The 27,240-nt window shown below is 42.7% G+C and overlaps 1 protein-coding gene across 8 annotated transcripts in view; it reads right to left on the bottom strand.

The window, feature by feature from the left end:
- The window catches only part of DMD (dystrophin), a 3,436,004-nt gene that overhangs the window by 270,691 nt on the left and 3,138,073 nt on the right, over positions 1 to 27,240 (bottom strand). The window lies entirely within an intron of this gene.

The raw sequence follows: 27,240 nt of genomic DNA, 5'->3' as shown, positions 1-27,240 counted from the left end.
TTTATCTTAACCACTTTCAGACCGGACCATTTTGCTGGTAAATGACCAGAGGTCTTTTTACACTTTGGCACTGCGCTGCTTTAACTGGTAATTGCGCGGTCATGCAATGTTGTACCCAAACGAAATTTGCGTCCTTTTCTTCCCACAAATAGAGCTTTCTTTTAAAGGTATTTGACTGATTCTGCGATTTTTATTTTTTGCGATATAAACGTAAAAAGACCGCAAATTTTGAAAAAAAATGATATTTTCTACTTTTTGTTATTAGAAAAATCCAATAAACTCAATTTTAGTCATACATTTAGGCCAAAATGTATTCAGCCACATGTCTTTGGTAAAAAAAAAGTCAATAATTGTATATTTATTGGTTTGTGCAAAAGTTGTCACATCTACAAACTAAGGTACGTTTTCTGGAATTTACGCAGCTTTTATTTTATGACTGCCTATCTCATTTCTTGAGGTGCTAAAATGGCAGGGCAGTACAAAACCCCCCCAAATGACCCCATTTTAGAAAGTAGACACCCTAAGGAAATTGATAAGAGGCATGTTGAGCCCATTGAATATTTTATTTTTTTGCCGCAAGCGATTGAATAATGACAAAAAAAAAATTTTTTTTTTTTTTTACACAAAGTTGTCACTAAATGATATATTGCTCACACATGCCATGGTTATATGTGGAATTGTACCCCAAAATACATTCTGCTGCTTCTCCTGAGTACGGGGATACCACATGTGGTCGACTTTTTGGAAGCCTAGCCGCGTACGGGGCCCCGAAAGCCAAGCACCGCCTTCAGGATTTCTAAGGGCATACATATGTCATTTTACTCCTCACTACCTATCACAGTTTTGAAGGCCATAAAATGCCAAGATGGCACAAAACCCCCACAAATGACCCCATTTTAGAAAGTAGACACCCCAAGCTATTTGCTGAGAGGCATGTTGAGTCCATGGAATATTTTATATTTTGCCACAAGTTGCGGGAAAATGACAAACTTTATAAATTTTTCACAAAGTTGTCACTAAATGATATATTGCTCACACATGCTATGGGCATATGTGAAATTACACCCCAAAATAAATTCTGCTGCTTCTCCTGAGTACGGGGATACCACATATGTGGGACTTTTTGGGAGCCTAGCCGCGTACGGGGCCCCGAAAACCAAGCACCGCCTTCAGGCTTTCTAAGGGCATACATTTTTAATTTCACGCCTCACTACCTATTACAGTTTTGAAGGCCATAAAATGCCAAGATGGCACAAAACCCCCACAAATGACCCCATTTTAGAAAGTAGACACCCCAAGCTATTTGCTGAGAGGCATGTTGAGTCCATGGAATATTTTATATTTTGCCGCAAGTTGCGGGAAAGTTACAAACTTTTTTTTTTTTATTTTTTTTTTTCACAAAGTTGTCACTAAATGATATATTGCTCACGCATGCCATGGGCATATGTGAAATGACACCCCAAAATAAATTCTGCTGCTTCTCCTGAGTACGGGGATACCACATATGTGGGACTTTTTGGGAGCCTAGCTGCGTACGGGGCCCCAAAAGCCAAGAACCGCCTTCAGGCTTTCTAAGGGCGTAAATCTTTGATTTCACGCCTCACTACCTATTACAGTTTTGAAGGCCATAAAATGCCAAGATGGCACAAAACCCCCACAAATGACCCCATTTTAGAAAGTAGACACCCTAAGCTATTTGCTGAGAGGCATGTTGAGTCCATGGAATATTTTATATTTTGCCACAAGTTGCGGGAAAATTACAAACTTTTATTTTTTTTTCACAAAGTTGTCACTAAATGATATATTGCTCACACATGCCAGGGACATATGTGAAATGACACCCCAAAATAAATTCTGCTGCTTCTCCTGAGTACGGGGATACCACATATGTGGGACTTTTTGGGAGCCTAGTCGCGTACGGGGCCCCGAAAACCAAGAACCGCCTTCAGGATTTCTAAGGGGGTAAATTTTTGATTTTACACCTCACTACCTATCACAGTTTTGAAGGCCATAAAATGCCAAAATAGCACAAAACCCCCCAAAATGACCCCATTTTGGAAAGTAGACACCCCAAGCTATTTGCCGAGAGGCATGGTGAGTATTTTGCAGCTCTCATTTGTTTTTGAAAATGAAGAAAAAAAAAAATAATGTATATTTTTTTTCTTTTTTTCAATTTTCAAAACTTTGTGACAAAAATGAAGGTCTGCAAAATACTAACCATACCTCTCGGCAAATAGCTTGGGGTGTCTCCTTTCCAAAATGGGGTCACTTGGGGGGATTTTGTGCTATCTGGGCATTCCATGGCCTCCGAAACTGTGATAGGCAGTGAGGAATGAAATCTAAAATTTACACCCTTAGAAATCCTGAAGGTGGTGCTTGGATTTTGGGGTACCGTACGCGGTTAGGCTCCAAAAAGGTCTCACACTTGTGGTATCCCCGTACTCAGGAGAAGCAACAGAATGTATTTTGGGGTGTAATTTTACATATAACCATGGCATGTTTGAGCAATATATCATTTAATGACAACTTTGTGCAAAAAAAAAAAAAATAATAATAATAATGTATTTTTTCCACAACTTTTGTCAAAATATAAAATATTCCATGGACTCGACATGCCTCTCAGCAAATAGCTTGGGGTGTCTACTTTCTAAAATGGGGTCATTTGGGGGGGTTTTGAACTGTCCTGGCATTTTATGCACAACATTTAGAAGCTTATGTCACACATCACCCACTCTTCTAACCACTTGAAGAAAAAGCCCTTTCTGACACTTTTTGTTTACATGAAAAAATATTTTTTTTTGCAAGAAAATTACTTTGAACCCCCAAACATGAAGTGTTTTTTTAAAGCAAAAGCCCTACCGATTAAAATGGTGGGTGTTTCATTTTTTTTTTTTCACACGGTATTTGCGCAGCGATTTTTCAAACGCATTTTTGGGGGAAAAAAACACACTTTTTTTTATTTTAATGCACTAAAAATCACTATATTGCCCAAATGTTTGATGAAATAAAAAATATGATCTTAGGCCGAGTACATGGATACCAAACATGACATGCTTTAAAATTGCGCAGAAACGTGCAGCGGCGACAAACTACGTACATTTTTAAAAGCCTTTAAATGCCTTACAGGTGACCACTTTAGATTTACGGAGGAGGTCTACTGCTAAAATTAGTACCCTCGATCTGACCTTCGTGGTGATACCTCACATGCATGGTGCAATTGCTGTTTACATATGCCACCAGACCAACGCTTGCGTTCCACGTTGCGCCTTAGCAGGGGGGTACAGGGGTGTTTTTTTTTATTAATTTTTTTTTTATTATTTATTTTGCTTTTTTATTTTATTTTTAAACTGTTCCTTTCATTTATATATATTTTTTTATGATTTTTATTGTTATCTCAGGGAATGTAAATATCCCCTATGATTGCAATAGATAGTGACAGGTACTCTTTTTTTAAAAAATTAGGGTCTATCAGACCCTAGATCTCTCCTCTGTCCTCAAAGCATCTGACCACACCAAGATCGGTGTGATAAAATGCTTTCCCAATTTCCCAATGGCGCTGTTTACATCCCGCAAAATCTAAGTCATGAAATGTTTGTAGCTTCCGGTGTCTTAGGCCATAGAGATGATTGGAGCCATTCTGGTCTCTGATCAGCTCTATGGTCAGCTGGCGGAACCACCGGCTGCATTCTCAGGTTCCCTGTTGGGACAGGAGAGCCTGAGAAAACCATGGAAGATGGTGCGGGGGGGGGGGACATTCCCTCCCACTGCTTGTAAAAGTAGTCTAGAGGCTAATTAGCCGCTAGGATTACTTTTACATAAAAGCCGACCGCTGGCTGAAAAGAATGATACCAAGATGATACCTAAACCTGCAGGCATCATTCTGGTATAAGCACTCAAAGTCCCGCAACATACCAGTATGTTGCTGGAACTGGTTGGGCATATATTGTAATTTTTTTTTCATGCAGCCTGTGGGCTGAACGAAAAAAAAATATTGATCGGTGGGTATGCCCACCATTAGATACCACCCTTCATCCACCCACTTTCTAATGGTGGGCATACATGCACCATTTATATATGCCGAAGCATGGGGGCATCCTCCCGCAAAAGGTAGGAGCAGATCGCTCCTCCACCCCTTATGCCCCCATGCTTCGGCATATATGCTCTTTTTTAACTGTGGTGGTGAAATCACCCCCGACAGTGCTAGAGTCGCGGCTTTATGTATCATGGGAGCAAACGCTGTTGCTGTCAAGATAAATAAATCCGCTCTGCAGCAGAATGGCGTACCTGCTAAGCAAATGATGGTTAACAATAAAACAAAGTAACATTACAGTATAACAGTAGGACTTACCATACCTGCAAAGCAAATACAAAAAAAAAATCGCAAAAAATAACACATTTAACACAATCTGTGCCTAAAATATATATATGCCGAAGCATGGGGGCATCCTCCCGCAAAAGGTAGGAGCAGATCGCTCCTCCACCCCTTATGCCCCCATGCTTCGGCATATATGCTCTTTTTTTAACTGTGGTGGTGAAATCACCTCCGACAGCGCTGGAGTCGTGGCTTTACGTATCGTGGGAGCAAACGCTGTTGCTGTCAAGATAAATAAATCCACGCTACAGCTGAATGGCGTACCTGAAAACAAAAAATGGTTAACAATAAAACATTGCAGAATAGAATACAGTACAAAGGAGCAGAACAATAGAGAGAGAATAGAGAGAGAGAGAACAATAAAACGACAACTATTTTTGGTTTTTTGTTTTTTTTACTTTTTTTTTTTTTTTTTTAAACACTTTTTTATGTAACTTTAACACTTCTGTTGTAACGGTTCCAGCGGTTTGGGTCTCTCAAAATGCGATGGCATCTTGGGAGACCCTGTGAACGTGTGCCTAGCCTGTGCAATGCTGTACCCTACTCTAAAACTCAACTAGTTCATGGTAGCGTTCAAAACATTCACCAATGCAAAGACCAGGATTGTCAGGACAGCGGGGACAACAATAACGGGTGTCACGCCTAAATCCGCGCTTTCTGCAGACACGACATTTTCTTTGGGGGGCTCGTTGGGTAGGGGTACTCGGGAGGACATAAATATAATGCCTCTCATGCAGCCGGCTTACTGCATCTGGTAGGGGAAGGTGAGGTGGAGCACCGTCTGGATACAGAAGGGCTCTGACGATATCCTCCTGGAATTTGAGGAAGGATCCAGTCCGTCCTGAAGCTTTGTGTAGTACATAAGCATTCAGTATAGCCAATTGGAATAAATAAACAGACACTTTTTTGTACCAGCGTCTGGCCTTACGGGCAACTAGATACGGCGCCAACAACTGGTCATTGAGGTCCACCCCTCCCATGTTAAGGTTATATTTGTGGACACAGAGGGGTTTCTCCACAATACCAGTCGCCGTAGGAATTTGGACCGTCGTGTCTGCATGAAGGGAGGTAAGAACGAAAACATTCTTATTATCCCTCCACTTCATAGCGAGCAAATTATTACTGCGCAAGCAGGCTCTCTCCCCCAGCCTAAGAGGGGACTCTACAAGCCGCTGGGGAAAGCCCCGGCGATTAGGTCGCACGGTGCCACATGCTCCAATCTGCTGATCAAACAAGTGACTAAACAGTGGCACGCTTGTGTAATAATTGTCCACGTACAAGTGGTACCCCTTTCCGAATAAGGGTGACACCATGTCCCACACTATCTTGCCAGCGCTTCCTATGTAATCAGGGCAGTTCTCCGGCTCTACGTGACTATCTCTACCCTCATAAACCATGAAACTACGTGTATAGCCTGTGGCCCTGTCACAGAGCTTATACATCTTGACCCCGTATCTGGAACGCTTGTTGGGGACGTATTGTTTGAATGACAAGCGACCAGAAAACTTAATCAGGGACTCATCAACGCAGACAACTTGATGGGGAGTAAACATGTCTGCAAAACGTTGGTTGAAGTGGTTTATGAGGGGCCGAATTTTGTAGAGCCGATCGTATTCAGGGTCTCCACGAGGACAACAGAGTTCATTGTCGCTGAAGTGCATGAACCGCAAAATCATCTCGTATCGTGCCCTGGACATGGAAGCAGAGAACACGCGCATATGGTGAATTGGGTCAGTGGACCAATATGACCGCAATTCACTCTTTTTGGTTATGCCCATGTTGAGGGAGAGGCCCAGAAAGGTTTTAAATTCGGAAACCGTAACTGGTTTCCATTGTTTGGCAAGGGCGGACTGGGGAATAGTGGCGATGTGTTGAGCAGCGTACAAATTGGTTTGGTCCACAATAGATCTATAGAGATCTTCGGTGAAAAACAGTGAGTAAAAGTCAAGTGTCGTAAAATCAACTGTTTCCACGTTAATGCCAGGTTGGCCAGTGAATGGGGGAAGTACGGGTTCTGCAGAAGATGTGGGCACCCAAATAGGATTGGCGAATTCTGCAGGAAGGGCACTATGGGTACGACGGGCCTGTCTTTGTCTTCTTCTTGGTGGCAGCGGGACACTACTTGTGCTTGCCACCTCGCCAGCTTGAACTGCACTTATGGGACTCGCCACGTCACCACGTGTTACTGCAGTGCTGGATGTACGTCCAGGGTGTACTAGGCCGCTGGTGCTTGCCAGTTCACCAGAAGGTTGAGCGGCTCTAGTACGTCTCTGCTCCATACGAGTGACCTGCGGTTCCTGCACCTCAACAACAGAATACATACGGGATTGGGCACACCTGTTCTTAGCAGCGGCCTCATCTCCGTCGTCAGAGCTATCTGTCATGGAGCCGCTGTCCTCTACAGGATCGTATTCTGAGCCTGAATCTGACAGATGAGTGACGTCCTCTTCACTATCTGTCATGCTCAGAAACGTGTAGGCCTCTTCACTAGTGTACCTTCGCTTTGCCATTTTGGGCTCTAAATTTAGGGGTACACTAGTGAGACTCACAGGTAAAAAAGCACCTAGCCTGTCAGCGACTGTTTCAAAACGCTACAAAAAAAACTGTTAGCGATCGCAGGGATCAAGCCTGACTCTGCGAACGCTGCAGTTATGTGTGTTGTGTTTTGTAAGTGACAGTGATCGATCGATACTGCACTTGGGTGGGCTGGGCTGGGCTTGGCGGAGGGGCTAAACGCAGGTGCTAGCGGGTATCTGGGCTGATCCCGCTAACAATGCGTTTTGGGAAACCTAAAATGAAGGCAACGCTAATATAGATCTGATCAGATACTATATTACTAAAGGGAGGTGTATGCTTTGCGCGTGGGTGTTAGCGGTACTGGCACTAACCTGACGCTGGGGCGACGCAGGCCTTATCTGACCCTCAAACTTATATCACCCGCCGGGTGATCAGGGGGTTAAACCTTTATTAGGTAATAAATGGCGGGTGCCCTGAAACAAAAAAAAAATAACTAACCAACCAGCGTCACCTGTAACAGTTATATGGTGATCACTGGTGAAAGGGTTAACTGGGGGGCAATCAGGGGGCTATGCGGTAGTATATGGGGGTCCCTGACGCTATAAAAAGCTGCGGCGAACCTAAATACTTACCTGCCTAACTAGCGTCACCTGTGACACTAATACAGCGATCAGAAAAAAATCGCTTATTAGTGACACTGGCGACGGGGGGTGATCACGGGGTTAAACCTTTATTGGGGGGGTTAGGGGGGCACCCTAGAGCTAAAGGGGGCTAACCCTAACTGCCCTAACAGTTATTACAGTCACAAATGACACCAATGCAAAAAAAAAAAAAAATGCACTTGGTGTCACTGTGACTGGGGGGGCAGGGGGGTGAAAAGTGTGCCTGGCGTGTTCTACTGTTAGTGTAGTGTTAGGTGCAACTCACCGATCCTCTCTCCTCCGTGCCGGAACGAAAAAGACCGACACGAGGAGAGATTACATCATTTCCTCTGCCTGTGTTTACAATACAGGAGAGGAAGTGATGTCACCGAGGATTTTCATTCGTCGGGAGCGATCGCGAGGGGGTGGCCATGAATGAATGGCCGTCCCCTCATCCCTGATCTCTCCCGAACGAATGCCGACCGCCGCAGGCACCGGGGGGGGGGCCCGATCGGGCCCCCCACCCGCGGGCAGGCAGGGACTTATATATACGCCAATATGCCTGCCCGTGCCATTCTGCCGACGTATATCGTCGTGCGGCGGTCGGCAAGTGGTTAATGCATTCTATGTGCATTTTGTGTGCAGCAGCCCCACTCAGCCCACCGCCCCCCCCCCCCCCATACTTACCTGAGGTCTCTATCTAGTGATGTCCAAGTCCCTCGGCTGTCTGGGCGCCATTGGCTCCCACTGCTGTTAAAAGTCATTTAGCGAAATCAGGAGAGAGAGGGGCAGGCCGAACCACAGCTCCGTGTCTCTGTGACACAGGGAGCTGCAGCTCAGCTCGGGTGCCCCCATAGCAAGTGCCATGCTGTGGAGGCACTCAACAGGAGGGAGGAGCCAGGAGCAGCTAAGATAACTCGAGAAAAGGAGGATCTGGGCTGCTCTGTGCAAATCCATTGCACAGAGCAGGCAAGTATAACAAATGTTATTTAAAAAACACACACACACACACACACACACACACGAGACAACCACTTTAAGGACTCTTGGACTGTATCTATGACAAGCTTATTTCAACAATGAGCAAAAACTAGAGTGTATATATTCACCAAGGCTAAAAATATCCCACAATTAAGCAATAAATCATATGTAGAGAGGAGGTAAAAGGGTACAGGTCAACTGCCAGGGTGGATTTGATTTAAATCATAAATTTAAATCACTAGTTTAAAAAAAGCTTGATTTAAATCATAATTTTTAAAGAGAAAAATGTCTTCTCTGTCCCACGGCTGCTCCTCCTCTGACCCGCTGTCGATTTACCGACATTCCTATTCACTTTAATGGGATGGTTGGTGATGTGGCAGTGACGCAAGCTGAGGAATACGGCGGCAGCAGGTGAGTGGATGCCCACTAAAAGGCCCTGCCATGATGGATCTGAAATTACAGGTGCTCTTTAAAAACATAAGGACTTATTCTTGCTGCCAGTTAGAATATTTAATATTTGCTACCAAAATGAAGGTTTCCTATTTAGAATAAGTTACTAGATTAGTAAAAAAAATAAACAAAAAGCACTATCCAAACTGATTAAATCAATCTTACAGTTTGTAGTGTACATAGATTTGCAAAACAATATCTTTAGATGTTTGCTCCAAAAGCATTTTATTAAACAAACCTATGATATGCATATCATGCAGACCCCAAGCTCATGCACTTGGGGGGGGTACAATATTCTGCTTTCAGGTCTGGAATTTATACTACAGCATTATTTGTATTCATAACTTATGCCGATATACTGTATATTTCACAAATATCTGTACATTATACCTCAGAGTTAAAATATTATTAACTTGCTACTGTACACCTGATGTCATGGACCTTCCTAACAAGGACAAAGAAATCAAACAAGCTACTTCAAACTGTTCACATTACGTATTCATAGGTTTCTTGGCAGTACATTACATAGAATAGCCAGGGCTTGTTCACACAGGCGCTGGTCATGTGTGATGCTGCATTTTTAAACAGAGAAAAGCCATTGTATTTAATTGGACTAGGTCACACCATTTTTTTGTATTGCAGTGGGTGGTGAATAAGTCCAGTATGGTACAGTTTGGACGTTCTGACCTGCATTTTGACCTTACTGCACAAATCTACTTTCCTGTCCACAGTCATAACCACACTAGGGTCAATACAGGGGAAGCGCACAAAAAGGTTCTGGAGACATTTTATTGTACTTGTCCACAGTGACGACAGTCTTTATGCAGCATTTCCATTCATTTATTTTAGTCAGGTTATTGAAGGCTGTCAAAAAAATTAAAAAACACAAACACACTGAAGCAAGAGAATTCATTGAATCAAATAGAACAGCATCTAGACACCCCATCTACACAGAATAAAAACGAAATTGTAGCAAGCCATTATTTTATGATAAAAAAAAAAAAAAACCCCACAAGAGGAAAGACAAAAAGATATTAATATTCGCAGCGCACAGCGGAAAAGAACACTGAAAACCAATGAAATGACTTTAGTTAATTTGTTCCTAAGTGGGACCCCACCTTCCATGCTCTCTCACATCCAGAGGGTAATTGAGTGCGCTCTATGAAAGCTCAGCCTACCTTAAATATGAGTTTTTATGCAATTATGTCAGCCACTGATTCACAGGAAATTATACTGACATTCGTAGGCTTGCATCTCGGCTAACAAATGAGACAATAAATCTCGCTTATATCAACACGGCTTAGTAATAATGTATGGAAATCAAATACATTTGCCTAATATGAAGTGAACATAACAGAACAAGCTGCACATTTCTTTCAAAGTGCAGCTAGGTACGCTGTAATTTCACCCTTGCTTAATCAGATAAACGCTAACAATTATACTGTGTACCGCTTCTGTTCTGTACATATTAAAACAAAATTGTGGGCTAATAAAACACAATTTTTTTTTATCTTAGTCATATTTTGTAATAAGCACTTAATAAAATGAAAATTCCTTGATCAGGAATGCATAAGCAAAAAAGGTATCAAGCTGCAACTAACCTGGATAGATTTTAAAACCCCTTTCAGATCTAGCCACACACATACATTAAGAAAATCTGTAAATGATTTATCCATCCAATGACAAAAATCAGACTAAATCAGATAAATTTGAGGTGGCTGTGGGGGGATTCCTTCCAATGATCTATTGTACTCTGACAGAGGCTTCCCTGCTGTCAGAATATGCTCATCAGCACTGATTACGCAAAGATTTTCCAACATGCTTCTTTTGCATAGTAGAGTCCCTTAGCCTTGTTTCCATGCTCTATGTACAAAAGCTGAGGGTACAGAAAAATGGCAGCAGGTGCTCTGGACTGACGAGTCAAATTTTGAAATATTTGGCTGTAGCAGGAGGCAGTTTGTTCACTAAGGGATGGAGAGCGGTACAACAAGTGTCTGGAGGCAACAGTGAAGCATGACAGAGGTTCCTTCACGTTTTGGGCTGCATTTCTGCAAATAGAGTTGGAGATTTGGTCAGGATCAATGGTGATCTTAATGCTGAGAAATACAGATACCTATCCATCATGCCATAACATTGGGGAGGTGTGCGATTGGCCCCAAATTTATTCTGCAGCAGGACAACCACCCCAACATACAGCCAATTACATTAAAGGAAATGTAAACCTTCCCTTTTTTTTTTTTTAACAAAAAAACACAAACATGTCATACTCTCCTCTGTGTAGTTGGTTTTGCATAGAGTGGCCTTGATCCTCCTCGGCGGCGCTCCTGGCTCCTTCTCTTTTCGAGTGCCCAGTCAGAGAAGGGCTCTCCCTCAGGGCACCCGTGCGGGTACACTCCTGTGTCCTGGACTCGGCTCCACCCCCCCCCCCCAGCTCCCAAATCACTGGATTTGATTGACAGCAGTGGGAGCCAATGGCTGCGCTATCAATCTATCCAATCAAGAGCCAAGACCTCTTGGAGAGAGCACGTCACCAACCACAGAATTACGGGTCTTAGGCCGCGTACACACGGGCGGACTGTTCGCCCAACTTAGTTTGTCAAACAATCCGACAAACAGTCCGCTCAAAATTTGCATGAGCGGACTTGACCACACACGATGAACGAACAGTCCGCTGAAAGCGTGCACGATGACGTGAAGGGCACGTACGACGGGACTAGAAAAACGTCGTCCTATACACTGCAATGCAACCTTCGGCGTGTAAATCCTTTCTGAGCATGCGCGGAACTTAGTTTGACGAACAAGCCTACACACGAGCGGACTGTCCGCTCAAACCAAGTTTCAGCGGACTGTCTTACGGGAATTCCGAAAAACTTTGTTCGTCAGACTGTCCGCTGAAACTGTCCGCTGAAGCCCACACACGAGCGGACTGTCCGCTGAAACACTGTTCAGCGGACAAAGTTGGGCGAACAGTCCGCCCGTGGGTACGCGGCATTAGGTAAGTAAAACAAGAGGCTGGTAAACTACAAGAGGTTTTTCATCTCAATGCATTGAGGTGAAAATCACAAGGGTTTACAACCCCTTTAAGAACTAGCCTCAGCATAAACAAGGAGTTCTAGAAGTTGAGGTTTGCCCCCACAGAGCCTTAATCTCAACATCGTTGAATCTGTCCCAGGCATCCCCCATTCCAGGGCAATACAGTGTCCTGGAACTGCCCCCTGGGCTGATCTGAAGCCCCCTAAAATATCCCTTACATCGCCGCTGTCACTCACCATCAGCCTGTGGTGGATACCTGGCTGATGAGACCCCTTTTTACACAGCCGCTGGGTCAGTGAACAAATGGTTGCTAGCTCCCACCCGCCTGGCGTCTAGCAACCAGTGATGTCATGAGGAGGAGAGAGACAGAACCCCAGCGTTCACAGCGGAGGAGGATTTAACTTCCTCCTCTGTGCCTACTGCTTAGCTCCACCCATCTCCTCCCTGCATCTTCTCGAGTTCAGCCAGCAAAAGCAAAGTACAATCCAAAGCACTCACCAATATGAGCTCAGTCAGTTCTCCCCCATCAGCCAGCATTCTGTGCTTTACTGTCAGCACTTCACAGCAGAGCTCAAAGTGTGTGTGGCTGGAACTAGCAAGCCTATCAGTGCAGAGGACAGTCAGCAGATAAGGGTGGGCAAATAAGTAAGCTGGCAGAAGAGGAGACGACACTGACAGATGCGATTACACCCTCGGAGGGATGGGAGGACGACACAGCCTTCGATATCAGGGCAGGGTTAATGCTGGGACTTGTAGTCCTTCACTTTTAGGGGATGTGACTACCCCCCCCCCCCTCAAAAGTGAAGAACTGCAAGTCCCAGCATGAGCCCTTAAAATCTATGGAGTCACATTAGCAGCAAGTGGCGGAAGGGGCGTTCACTTTCCCGGGGCTCCGTGGGGTGGGGGGTGGTCAGACTGGGGACAGGCTATGGGTGGCAAGTGACACACTGCATCTGGCAGCAGGCAACGGGTGGCAAGTAACAAGCTGCATCTGGTGGCAAGTGACAAGCTCAGGGTTCCCACTGATTCTGCATTATGGTGAAATATTTAATTATATATTACTACAATGTAGTACACCATTCACCCGACAAAACACCCCCGCCCCCAAATTACCCATCAATATCAAGACTACAGTCACTCAAACCACCCCCCTCCCCCAACATTTTTTGGGAAGGGGGTGTCCCTGAATGGCAGTTTGGAAATATGGTCACCCTAGTGAAGACTGACCCTTGCTTGTCCCCAATCTCAGCAATAGATTGTATTTAATTTCTCATAGAAAGCATCCTGGCGGAGTTTCCAGAGCTGGAGAAGAGAGCTAGCTCTTGGGGTTTTGGAATGTACAATGCAGTCCCTAGTGCCTGGGGCCACATGCAGCCCATTGCCACTTTTTATGTGGCCCATTGGTCCCGTGCAGACACTTATCTATAATATGTCATCTACTGTCTCCAGTCTATAATTGGCTGTTGAAGCATGCCCCCCAAGCTCTGACCATTTTCTGTATTATGTCTACAGTCTCTGACCGTCTCTGGGAGCAGGTCTGCAGTCTCTGACCATCTTCTGTATTATGTCCATACCTCTGCTATGCACTCACTATTTTAATGAAGATATTCAAGTTGGGCTGAAAGCAAAATTCTATAGGTACAAGAAAGTATGGGTTTTGTTTAACCACATCACTTAAGCCCTTCCCACTGCTAGGCGCTTGACCACACCCACAATTTACGGCAACATGGCACGCCGGAGGTCTTTTTACTCCTCCAGTGTCCCTCATTATGAAGTTCAAGAGTTGGGAGGTATGCATGAGCCTATATTCTTCTCTTACCTGCACCAGAAAATCTGGACATAACATGATTAGTTGCTAGGAACAGCATTTCTTCTGTTCCAACCTACACCAGTAGGCTGCACAGTTTTGTCACCAGAACGTTTCATTCGTAGATAACGTTTTTAACCTAAATTTCAACCCATTCCTGATGCAAAACAGAGGCTAGAACTCCCAAGAACATAACAAGGGGGCCTCAGTGAAAGAGATATAAAGCATTAGAACAGAGTAATTGAAGGTGTACTTCCCTGTCACAGATGACATCTCACTTATTAACACTCTAGCTAAAGCTGCAAGAGCAGGTGGAAATGCTGCATATTTAACCAGAGACAGCAACAACACATTTTTAATAAAACATGGATCTACTTAGCACCAAGAATTACATCAGCTGTTGTTAAAACCTAATCTTTAGAGCAAAGCCATAATTAAGTTATGCAATGTAATAATTTTCAACAAGAGGTAGGTGGAAGATTTCATGTATTCTGTAAAGCACTGTGGAATTCGTCACTGCTACAAAACTAAATAAAAGTAAATATATGTGAAATTGTGCTTGCCTAACCCTTTTCTTCTTTCAATATGAACCAATCGCTAGGTGTTACTATGACACTAAGGGCCCACCTTTTCTTCCATGCAATGGATCCCAATCTCTACCAATTATTGTGAACAGAACCCCAATGCCCATATACAGTGAAGAAAAATGTACCCCGCACTATAGTGCACTAGCACACAGCTGTAACTCCGTTGCACATGGATGACTTTCCTTTGATTTAAATTGAAATCACACCTGACAAAAAGGACTGATAAGGGTGGACTAGCCTTAGGGACCATAGGGTGCCAAGTTCAGGTTTACTTGGTGGCATATTTTGCACATGAAGCCAATTTGTGACCATCATCACTATGTAAATATGGTTTTAAAAACAAATCAGCCAGAGCATGCCATATAAACAAAGGGAAGGTAATATTCCTTCCTGGCTTAATTATACCCACCAACACTTTCAGCACCGTAAAAACTAACAAGAAAGCCATTATAATATCCCTCAAATAACAAAAATATGCAGAACAAATGCACTCACAAAAATATTTGATATAAATTATTACAAGCCTAGACCGATAATAAAGTAAATTTAGTGAAAGCAAGTAATGAAGGCATTAAAGCGATTGTAAAGGCTCAGCTTCTGGGGTCCCCTGCTGACACCCTTGACTCCTCTTCTGCATCTGCCCAAACCCACTCCACCACTGATCAGGTCCCAGGAGCATGGGGTTAAATAAACCTAGTCTTTGAGTTGGCTGACTGTGGCAAAGGACTCACAGCCCAGCTCAGGAACAAGCCCGCATGTCTACCACTTGATGTGTGGGCTCGCCCCTGACCTGGGCTGTGTGACTATAGCCACTGTCAGCCAACTCAAAGGCTAGGTTCACACTACCCTATGCATTGAGATGCAATCCATGGTGGAGATATTTGGGTGGCGATCCTTTTTTTTTTTTTCTTTGGGAAAGTTGTCCATTACCCCGAATGGTCGAGTTTAACAGTTGGTACCATTTTTCAACTCGACTTGCCACGGCACATGACTATTTTAGACTTTAAATATGTGGCTGGGGGGAGGTTGGTTCATCAAATCGTGGCATAACCATCCGTTTCTAATTGGCTATGGGGAAGGTGGCCAGGTCCCTTTAAGGAAAAGGATTGGAGAAGCAGGCAGGGGAAAAGATAGCATTTCCCCACCAGTCCGATCTATTGAGCCTCAGCTGCTGGTGTTTGTAGTTGGTTCATTGTATTATATCACCCAAGCAGCAGAAAGTAGTCTGGCGTTCAAGAGGAACCCAAACTACTTTCCAGTTTCACACTGCAGAGAAGTTCTCAAGAGATGTTATGTTTCATATATTTAGTACATATAATAAAATTGCATCATCATGACAACCCAGAAACATGGCTTAATAATGCTAAGCCAAGATAAAAGAGGGGGATGTGTTTCATTACTTTCATTCAGAAATAACCTAAAACTAAGGAACAAAAAAGGGACTAAGTAATGTAGGCTTGGGTCATTGTGTGAAAGAAATAATAAACCCCTGTGGTAAACAAATTGTCGCAATAAAAAAAAAAAAAAAATCACAATAAAAAATATTAAAATAGCTTGATGAAAGACTTAAATGCATGAAATGTATTTTCAAAAAGAACAAAAATGTTATTTTAATACCCATTAGACAACAATGTTCTCTACCAACCTGTATTATTTAGCACTAGGACTCCAGATAATATATCATAATCCTCCTTCATAAATGAAATTGCTAATACACATTAAAGCCACATGAGGTTTAAAGGAAATCAGTACTGAAAGATCCGTAGGCTGCTGTTGCTGACCTTCTGAAAATGCTAGTTACCAGACTGTCAAGCTGATCTAATGGCTTCAGCAATCAGTCACAGACTGGACACAAGTGCAGGAATTCTGATTTCACTTTCTACATACTTGTAGATGTTTATCTTGAAAAATACAGAAAGGAACTAGCATTTTCAAGGTCAGCAAAGGCAATCTATAGCTTTTTCATAACAGGAATCCGGTCATACATTAGTTGATGTTCGCATAACATTCATACATAAATTTGAAAATTCCCAGTACATTCTATGACTTGACGAATGTTGTTCGAAATTAGTGTGCGAGCGTGAGAGCGTCACCCAACAAAAGGGAAGCCCCATATGATGTTCTGCTTAAAGCATTCAATATAACGCTGCATTCACACCTGAGTGTTTCAAAGTCACGCATTTTTACCACGATTTTGTACAGGCCACCAATGTAAAAAACACAAAAAACATCTGTAATCTGCTCCAAATACGCTCATGTTCTTTTTTGAGCTTATTGTGACTAAGGGTTTTTTTTGTTTTGTTTTTTACATTAACAAATGTGTCATACTTACCTCCACTGTGCAGTTTTTTGTGCACAGAGTGGCCCAGAACCTGCTCTTCTGAGATCCTCCATCAGCTTTTGCAGCTCCTCCCCGCATCAGGTAACCCCCCTAGGATAAGCACTCTCCCGGGGGATTACCTTGCGGGCATTTGCGTCCATATTGCCGAATCCTGGGCTCGGCCCCCAGCACCCGCATCATTGGATTTGATTGACAGCAGTGGGAGCCAATGGCTGTGCTGCTATCAATCTATCCAATCAAGAGCCGAGAACCTCGCGGAGAGAGGGAGAGCACGTTACCGCCCACAGAATTACGGGTCTTAGTTAAAACGGGGCTGGGGGGGCAGACACTGACAAGTGTTTTTACACCTTAATGCATTAAGGTGATAAAAAAACAAATATTTACAACCCCTCTAAGGTGTTTTTCAGGCGTTTTGCTTCAGGCGACAAAATGCTCAGATGTGAACAGGTGACATTGAAATTAAATGCTCAACAAGCCAAATCCCATTCATTTTAATGGCCCCTGCTCACATCTGAGCATTCTATCACCTGAAGAAAGTCCTGCTGCTCAAAAAAAGTACACCGGCTTCTTTTTGGCGGATTAAAAAAAAAAAAGGGGGGGGTTTTGGCCCCCACAGACGTTAAAAGAAACGACTGACATTTTATGAGTGTTTGTCGCTCGTTATCTACTCAAACAGCAGCTCTCCACCCCCAATATCTTCTCCCTCTCCTCCTAGTGCTTTCTATTGGCTAAACAAAACCCTATGAATCTGTAAAATGCTTCTATGCACTGGACTGTAGTGGAACGCTGTAAAACTCATCAAAAGTGCATTGGATCTATGGTGTGAACTGGCCCTTAGACAAATCTAGATTCTAAAATATTTCATGGTCATTCGGTTCTTCTATAAATAACTTCTCAAGCCTACGCCTGGCAACACCTACTGGTCTTGACTGACAGCTGCTGCAACCTGCCCAGATGCCACTTTCAGCAGCAGTATGCAAAGAAATACCGTGTTTCCCCGAAAGTAAGACAGTGTCTTACTTTCTTTTTATCCCCAAAAGCCCCACTATGTCTTACTTTCGGGGTATGTCTTATATTGGAAAAAAATTGTCGAATTTTTTGTTTTAACCATAAAATTAACATTTATTAACAACCTGAACAGTATTGTATTCACCACAAAACAGTTTTATAAAAGGAAGTGCCAAGAATGTCTTGCTACAACATTGCATAACATGTAAAACAATGAAAAATGGTAAGAACGAACAGTGGAATACTGGAAGATAAAACAGATTTATGTGTGATACAGTACCACCTGCTGTATTTAATCCAGTGTGACACCTGCTGATACCCACTGGGTTACATACAGCAGATGATACCCCAGTATGCCAGTGTGTATGTTTTACTGATGTATGATTAATACTGTGTGCATTACCGTATTTTAAGCAGGAGGCGGCAGTGACAAGTGCAGGGGACGGCGCGGTGACGTATATGGAGAGGGGGGCGGCTCAGGCGTGGGCAGGAGGCGGCGCTCATTATGATCAGAGGGAAATGGCAGACGCGGCGACGTATGGAGAGGGGGACGGTGCGGACGTGGGCAGGAGGCGGCGCGCAGCTAGATGAGAGGGAGGCGGCAATACCCCCATGTTTCCCCGAAAGTAAGACATATGTCTTACTTTCGGGGTACGGCTTATATTAGCCGACCCCTCTGAAACTCCCGATACGTCTTACAATCGGGGGTGTCTTACTATCGGGGAAACAGGGTAGTTAAAACAAGTAAAGATTCTGATCTCAGAATTCACAATTTTAGGAGCATTATCAAACCTTATAGTACCAAACCCCAAACCAAAAATGTAATATATTGTGGTCCACCAATCAGTAGATGAAGGCTCTATTAGTTTTCTTTATTTAGGCTTTTTCCCCTACGTTTTCACGTGGTGATCTAGTCAGTAAGACTGGCCATACATTATGTTCAAAAACCAAAAAGAGAACATGTGAGCAGAAGACCAGGCTGCAGGTTTACAGATATGGGCCCCATTGGCCTGATGGCAAAAAAGTACCCAGTATCCAATAGGAGTGGGTTTGAACAGAAGGAAGCATTTTATCTTGCAACTAAGACCTGCAGAACAAACTGCTTAATCCACTTGTAAATAGTGAATTCGGAAACCGGGGGAACCACTTTTATGACTGTATGAAAAACTGAACAGGCAATCAGATTTCCTAAAAGTAAGTGGCCAGGAAAACCGGCAGCCCTCACCCTCTCCAGGTAATGGAGAAATGTGGTAAAATGATGACAAACACAGGGAGGGAAATGCATCAAAAACAACTTTGCCATTGTGTCAAATCAAATAAGGCTCATTACAGGACCATATGGATAACTCAGACGCTTCCAGCCAAAGATGTCCCATGAAAGAGGTCGGAGAATAGGCCAACAACTGACAATACTACATTTTAATTCGGAAGGAAGGAAGGAAGGAAGGAAGGAAGGAAGGAAGGAAGGAAGGAAGGAAGGAAGGAAGGAAGGAAGGAAGGAAGGAAGGAAGGAAGAGAAAGAAAATCCCTAAAAGCAAAAAAAACCTGCCCTACAACAATGCTGGGAACAGAAGCCATCATGACATCTTGGTTCGAGGATAAAACCTGAGTAGCTGGAGAAAACAGATCTTGATAACAGAGAAAGAATGGATAAGTCCCACTGAGTAAATGGAATAGTTTCCAAAGTAGATACTATACTGTATATCCCAGCACTCACATACAGTTCCACAGGTAAGAATGATGTCAGGATTGAAGTTGACTAACCCGACTCTGCAGTTTCTTCAACTTCTCCTGGGGTTTGAAAAGCTTGGGTGGTATCCAGGTACTCAAATGATGAAACAGAACCAGATAACTTTTTGAAGTTCAGAATACATTCAAAAGCCTCCAAGATCTGTAGGGAGTCAAAGCCCAGAGAAGGTATGTTCACACCACAGCAATTTGTCCAGATGTTTGATGATGGGTATACCGCTAAAACCATTGAGACCCAGAACTGGTGCAAGGACCTTTGTGAAAACTCACATGGCTGAGACAGAAACGGAATGGCCACACAAGCTGGAAAAAAAAAAAAACTTGAATTCTTTTGGCTTTAGAAAAGGAATGGATAGAATATCTGTGGTTCAGCACTTCCTGTACCATAGCCAAAACAGGAAGTGAAAAGGAAATCCCTTTAAAAGTGAAAAGAAAAAAAAAAAAGAAAAAATCACTTATCGCATAAAAATCACCCCTTATTCTGGCTCTGGTGATGAGCCAAAAATTGTGATTTTCAACCAAGACCAATAGAGAGGATGAATTCTTATAATGGGGTCGACTGCAGTGCTCATCAGTGTATTCCGCCAGCAGATGAGTCCCAGGATCAGAATACAATGACACAACAGGGAGGATTCCTGCATCCACCTCTCTTGTGCGGATGCAAGAATTTTTTTTTGCTTTCATTCAACTTGTTGGCTGACAGAAAACTTTTTTAATGAGAAAAAAAAAAAAAATGGTGTGTACTCTTTGCTTTATTTTGAATAGTTGTACTCTTACCCCATCACTTTTTAAAAGATTCTGTACCATGCAGAGCTGAAAAAATGGTCTCCCATGAAGAGTATTAACCCTTGCATCACCCACCAGCATGTAAGGCAGATTGCGGTGCAGATATGGACAGAACAGATATTCAAGGCATAACCTGACTAGAATTATAAACTGTTGCACAAAGTTCAACACTACAGTCACCTCGTTGTCAATGTATTCAGAGAGATGAGAGCAACAAAGAGCAGTCAGTTAAAGTCTAGGAAATAAGTACAGTAGTGATCAAGAGATGAAAGAGCAGCTAGATCAAAAAATTGCTTCCAACTTCTTGTCAGTAGGTCCTTTAGGCCTCATGCACACTTGGCATAAAAAAAAAAAAAGTTGTTTTTTTTGTTTAGCCTGTAGAAGCAACTCCATTTTACAGACGGAGAGGGAAAAAAAAAAAAAGCAAAACCTCACTAATGCGTATTTGAGAGGAGCTTTAAGACCTAAATCACTGCGTTTAGAGTCGCCAAGCAAGCATTTTTAAGTGTACATTTCTAGTGTTTAAGGAAACACGTTTATATAAAAAAAAACAAAAAAAAAAAACACACACACCACACAAAGCACGTCTAAAAAGGTGTTTACAACATGCTTTTTTTTTTTTTCTTTTTTTGCCTAGTGTGCATGGACCCTAAAAAATGAGAAACCTCTATAGGAATGGTCAAAGCACTGGTGGTTTAACTGGAGGAGGAATAGTCCATTTTGAGACAAAATCTTTTGCAAAAAAGAAAGTGTCAACCATTCGGGAATTGATATTGAGGCTTCCAATCCACCTAGATAAAACCATCGAAAAGAGGATTATGAGGAAATACATCAACAGAATGTTTAGTTGTAAGAGCCGCTGACACAGGCAGTTCTGACTGAGATTTATAAGAAATGGAAGTCACAACGCTTTCTTGTACCATGGATCATGAGCCAGAGGAGTACCAGGGATAAACATGGTGTGCTTATTTTACACTGCTGAAGATGCTGTAAACTCATTAAGGTTGTGACCAATGCCTAGATGTAGAATCTCATTAATGTGGACTGTGCAGGGTATATTCGCTAAGAAGAGAGCCACTGTATTACTGCATCAGAAGAAAGGCCAGAGGAAAAAAAAAAAAAGGGGGCGCTCAATTATCATTGAGCCTAAACAGCACGCCCCCCCCCCCGACTAAGTAATGGCCAGAAGCCTTAAAAGAATAAGTTCACCTTCGTAAAAATAAACAAATATTAATGAATGCACATCTGCTAGCAACTGCAGCGAGTCTTCAAAGACGGGGGGGATAAGTAAACTGCCGCATCCCCTAGTCTCTATAAATCAGCAAGGACCCACCAGATATAATATTCAGACCTAAATTGCAGAGTCCTGTGTTAACTGGAACACATATGGGTTGTTACTGTCAAATGATCCCCAGTATGAATGAACCCAGAAACCCCAAGCTTTTTGGCCAATTGAGATATCCAGAATTAATATACATCTTGCAAAAAAAGTTGTTCATAATAGAAAATTCTTCCACATCAAGGGAAAAAAATAAAAAAAATAAAAAGGGACAGCAAAACAGGAAGATGATGATTCTCCTGTAGACACTATAACCTATAGGGGCCAGTCTTCATTTTTATGCACCTAGTGTCCATTAATCCCATATAGTCATTAACCCTGTCCTCAGGGCCCACTAACAGGCCAGATTTTATGTATTACCTTGGGAGATGCAGACTAGAATGCTGCAATCACTGAGCAGCAAATGATATCACCTGTGATTTATTTCAGTTATCTTGCAAACCTAGCCTGTTAGTGGGCCTTGAGGACAGGGTTGATGACCACTGATGTATAGGACTGAAAGTATATAGCAGCCATATGTATGCATTACATGTTCAGACTCTGCATGCTGCTTTATAGTACTACGCAAAGGTTATGCTGTACTGCTTCTTCTCTTACTGCAAAGTCAGCTGACTTTGAAAACAATGAACTCCGTGTGTCACTAATAGGTTAGGTAAAAACGAGTGTCTATGCCAGGCATGTCCAAAGTCCGGCCCGCGGGCCAATCGCGGCCCGCAGTCCGGTTTTGAACGGCCCGCCTGGTGTGCTGCGGGATCAGGGCTGTCAGATCAGCCGATCCCCGGCACTGTGTGAAGCTCCGTCGGCTTCAAAAGTGAAAGTAAAGTGCAGAGGAGTGTGCTGTGCTCTCTGCTTCCCCCTACAGTGCAGTACCCGGCTGAATGAGGAAATGGAATGGAAAGGTACTGTACTACAAGCTAGATTCGTTTTAAAAAGGCTTTATTTATGTGTATGTGTGTGTGTGTGCATGTGTGTCTGTATGTATGTATGTATGTGTGTGCATGTGTGTCTGTATGTGTGCATGTGTGTCTGTATGTATATGTGTGCATGTCTGTCTGTATGTATGTGCATGTCTGTCTGTATGTATGTGCATGTGTGTCTGTATGTATATGTGTGCATGTGTGTCTGTATGTATATGTGTGCATGTGTGTCTGTATGTATATGTGTGCATGTCTGTCTGTATGTATATGTGTGCATGTCTGTCTGTATGTATGTGCATGTCTGTCTGTATGTATGTGCATGTCTGTCTGTATGTATGTGCATGTGTGTCTGTATGTATGTGCATGTGTGTCTGTATGTGTGTGTGTGCATGTCTGTCTGTATGTATGTGCATGTCTGTCTGTATGTATGTGCATGTGTGTCTGTATGTATGTGCATGTGTGTCTGTATGTATGTATGTGTGTGCATGTCTGTCTGTATGCATGTGTGTCTGTATGTGTGCATGTGTGTCTGTATGTATATGTGTGCATGTCTGTCTGTATGTATGTGCATGTCTGTCTGTATGTATGTGCATGTGTGTCTGTATGTGTGTGTGTGCATGTCTGTATGTATGTGTGTGCATGTCTGTCTGTATGCATGTGTGTGCATGTGTGTCTGTATGTATGTATGTATGTATGTATGTATGTGTGGATGTGTGTATGTGTGTCTGTATGTATGTGTGTGCATGTGTGTCTATATGTGTGTGTGTGTGCATGTCTGTCTGTATGTATGTGTGTGTGTGTGTATGTGTGTCTGTATGTGCATGTGTGTCTGTGTGTGTGTGCATGTGTGTGTGTGTCTGTGCATGTATGATTGCATGTGTGTGTGTGTCCATGTATGTCTGTATGTATGCGTATGTGTGTGCATGTATGTGTGTTTGTATGTGTGTGCAGCATGTGTGTCTGTATGTATCTGTGTGCATGTATGTGTGTGTGTGTGTGTGTGTGTGTGTATGTGCGTGTATGTATGTGCGTGTATGTCTGTATGTATGTATGTGTGTGCATGTGTCTGTATGTGTGTGTGTGCATGTGTCTGTACGTATGTAAGTATATGCATGTGTCTGTATGTGTATGCATGTGTCTGTATGTGTGTATGTCTGTGTGTATGTGTATGCATGTGTGTTACTTTTAATCCAGACCCCCCCCCATTCTTGTACCATCAGAACTGCTTTTGTGGTGCTTGTGTGTGTGATAGCAGCCAGGACTGCTGCTCCTCTGAAAAGCAATCCATATACAGATCGCTTTTCAGAGGCATTTGAAAGGTGGTAAAGAGGCATTATGTTGCCTCCTCACCACCTGTTTTAAGCCCGTAAATGTAGCATCACTATACCGCAACTGTGCAGTCTACACAGTTGCGGGGTAGTTGCAGTGCAGGCCCATTCACCCTGAGCATACCTCCAGCTGCAGCCACAGCATGTGTACACCCCCAGCTGCTCCCTCTGCAGCTAAAGGGGGAGAAGTTGGGGGTGGTAAAAACAGCTTAACCATGTAGTTTTACTGCCCCTCCAATCAGCCCTTGGTTCACATCTGCATGGCTGCATGCTGTGTGTAGGGCAGCCCATGCATTTCAATGGGCTTCCATACCCACAAAAATGCAGGGAAAGAAGTCCCAGAGCTTTTTTTTTTTTTTTAATTGCGCTGCACCAAAAGCACCCCATGTTTCCAATGTGTGGGGTACCATTAAGACTTAACGGTACCCCTAAAGAACAGAGCATTCGTCTGTGTGTCAGGCAAACGAGCGCGACAAAGGCACGAGAATTTTTGTTGGGCCAGGTATGAGTGCTCGAATGACCGAATTTTAATGGTTCAAAGAATGTCAGGCAAAATGGTCGGCCCTCACACATGTTCACTTCATCGAATCTGGCCCTCTTTGAAAAAAGTTTGGACACCCCTGGTCTATGCAATTACAATAAGTCACCAAGTGCTCCTTCTAGAGTTCCTACAAGCCTATATAAAATTAAGGCAATAACAAGAAAATTCAAAGGACAAGCTTACATAAATGTAAAATCTATATAAAAAAAAAAAAAAAAAAAAAAAAAAAAAAAAAAAAAAAAGATGATTGTGTAAACATTGCAATATTGAAAATGTACTATAATTTTCCTTTTAAACAAAATGCATGCCAATATATTAAGGCCTAATTAACAGGATGTAGAGGAAAGGGAACATGTAGTTTCCCTCAACAATTATTACACATGCAATATGTATGGCAGGGGATATCCCCTTCCGCAAGTTCCAGAATTGTTCCAGAGACTTAGATCTGTAACAGTATTTACCAAGCTGGATTTACAGGGAGTTTATAATCTGGTATGCATGCAAGAAAGAGGTGTGTAAAATAGCCTGTCGTACCAGATCTGGGCATTTTGAGTATTCAGTAATACTGTTCATGCTATTATACATGCAAAATAAAGCAGCTCCTCACTCTTCTAAGGCTCCATGCACAGTGAAGCTCAAAAAAGCTATTTCTGGACGCCAGATTGCTGGCAGAAAACGCTGGTTGAAAAACCTGCTTTTAACAGCGTTTTATACTAGCGTTAATGAGCGTTAATGAGCGTTTTACAGCGTTAGCGTTAATGGGCGTTTTTTATAAAAATACACAGAGGACACTCCAAAAATCCCACAATGCATTGAAAAATAGAATGCCGAACACTAATGAACGAGCGTTAATGAGTGTTAATGAGCGTTTGTCGTTTTTTGCCGCTGAAAAACGGCACTTTGAACGCGAATTTCTGGCGTTCAGAAAAAAGCCCATAAACTCCACTGCTCATTAAAGCTGAAAAACGTCCATGTGTGCATGGACACATAGGCTAACATAGAGTGGAGTTTATGGGCTTTTACAAAAAACGCCCAAACGCCAATAAACTGCAGTTTATCAGCTTCAGTGTGCATGGAGCCTAATGGTGCCCCATGCCTTCTGACAGAAAAAGTAATGTCCATAATCCTAGGAAGATGACTGGGGGTTGAGCCACACTAGCCTAGGTGGAAAAAGCCACATGGTAACATGTTGGCAGCTGTCAGTGTAAATTCTGGAAGGAAGCAGTGTGAAGCACATTTAGGCCAACAGGAATCCTGTGGTGCGATGGTGAGGCACTTCGATCTGCAAGGATCGAGAACACCCAGATAGAAATATTTCCAAGACTGTTGTATGTATGTATGTATAGGCACCTCTACTTGTTGCAATTTTTTTTTTTTTTCAGATTTAAAAAAAATAAACTTGCACTTAGAGAAAAAAATAAATAAATAAATAAAAAAAAGGTAGAGGTTAACGAAAGGTATGAGCTTACCATAGATGACTAAGCCACACATGGCATTAGCGAGCCAACAGTGAGGTGCAAGGGTTGCAGAATATATGCGAGAGCCCTAAGTTCAGAGTGAACGTAATGTCTACATTAATGAGCTTTGTGGGTTTTGGTTGCCTAAGGCAAAATGGTGCGAAACTGCTTGGATGCACAAAGCACCACTAATGTCCTCAATAAAACAAACATTCTGTAGACAGCTCCAAAATGTTTTGAAAACATCAGTTTTATTTAAAAATATACCATGGACCACAAGGTTGTAGTACAGTGCCTTAAAGTGGTTGTAAACCCTTACAACCAAATTTGACCTACAGGCAAGCCTAGATTAAGGCTTACCTGTAGGTCCAAGAAATATCTCCTAAACCTATACGGTTGCATGCGCCGAAGACAGCGGCGCACAGGCGCACTGGGCAGGCCACAGATCGCTGTGATATGCCGTGAGTGTCGGCTCCCGTGCGCATGCGCGGGAGTGACGTCATCGCGGCTCCGGCTAATCACGGAGCAGCGAGACAGGGCAGTCGCTTCGGGATAGATGGCAGCAGCGAAGAGGAAGACGGAGGACCGCTTCGAGGGCTTCGTTCTCAGGTATGTTATTCACAATGAGATAGTATGCTATGCATACTAGCTCATTATGCCTTTGCCTTACAGGGTGTGTTTTTTTTTATTTATTTTTTTCCCCCCCTTTACTTCCTCTTTAAAAAAAGTATTCAAACCCCTTGAAATTTTCCACAGTTTGAAAGTGTTACAACCAAATGTATTGATTGGGATTTTATGTGAAAGACGAACACAAAGTGGCACATAAAATTGTGAAGTGGAAAAAAAAAATGATAAATGTTTTTTTACATTTTTTACAAATAAATATCTGAAAAGCATGGCGTGCATTTGTACTTCGACACCTTTATTAAAAAAAAAAAAAAAAAAAAAAAAAAAGAGTCTAACGACTAGCAAGAATAAGTCCTTCTATTTAAAGAGTACCTGTCATTTCAGATCTATCATGGCAGTGCCTATTAGCAGGCATCCACTCACCTGTTGCGTCACTGCCACATCACCAGCCATCTCATTAAAGTGAATAGGAATGCTGGTGAGTCAACATCGGATCAGAGGAGGAGCTGCTGCAGGACAGAGGTGACAGTTGCTCTTTAAAAATTAAAAATCGAGTTGATTTAAATCAAGCCTTTTTACTAGCGATTTAAATTGTGATTTAAATCAACTTAATTTAAAATCAAAACCACCCTGGCAGATACATACCCAAAAATACTTACAACTGTAAGCACAGCAAAGGTTGGTTCTACAAAAGTATTAACTCTGGGGCTGAATACAAATGCACGCCCCACTTTTCACATATTTGTAATAAATTTGGAA

This window comes from Lithobates pipiens, unplaced genomic scaffold (assembly GCF_037356315.1).
Source record: "Lithobates pipiens isolate NorthernLeopardFrog02 unplaced genomic scaffold, aLitPip1_a1.2 Scaffold_16, whole genome shotgun sequence".
NCBI classification, from domain to species: Eukaryota; Metazoa; Chordata; class Amphibia; order Anura; family Ranidae; genus Lithobates; species Lithobates pipiens.
The sequence above is the reverse complement of the archived record's forward strand: the minus strand, read 5'-3'. Positions and strand labels throughout refer to the sequence as shown.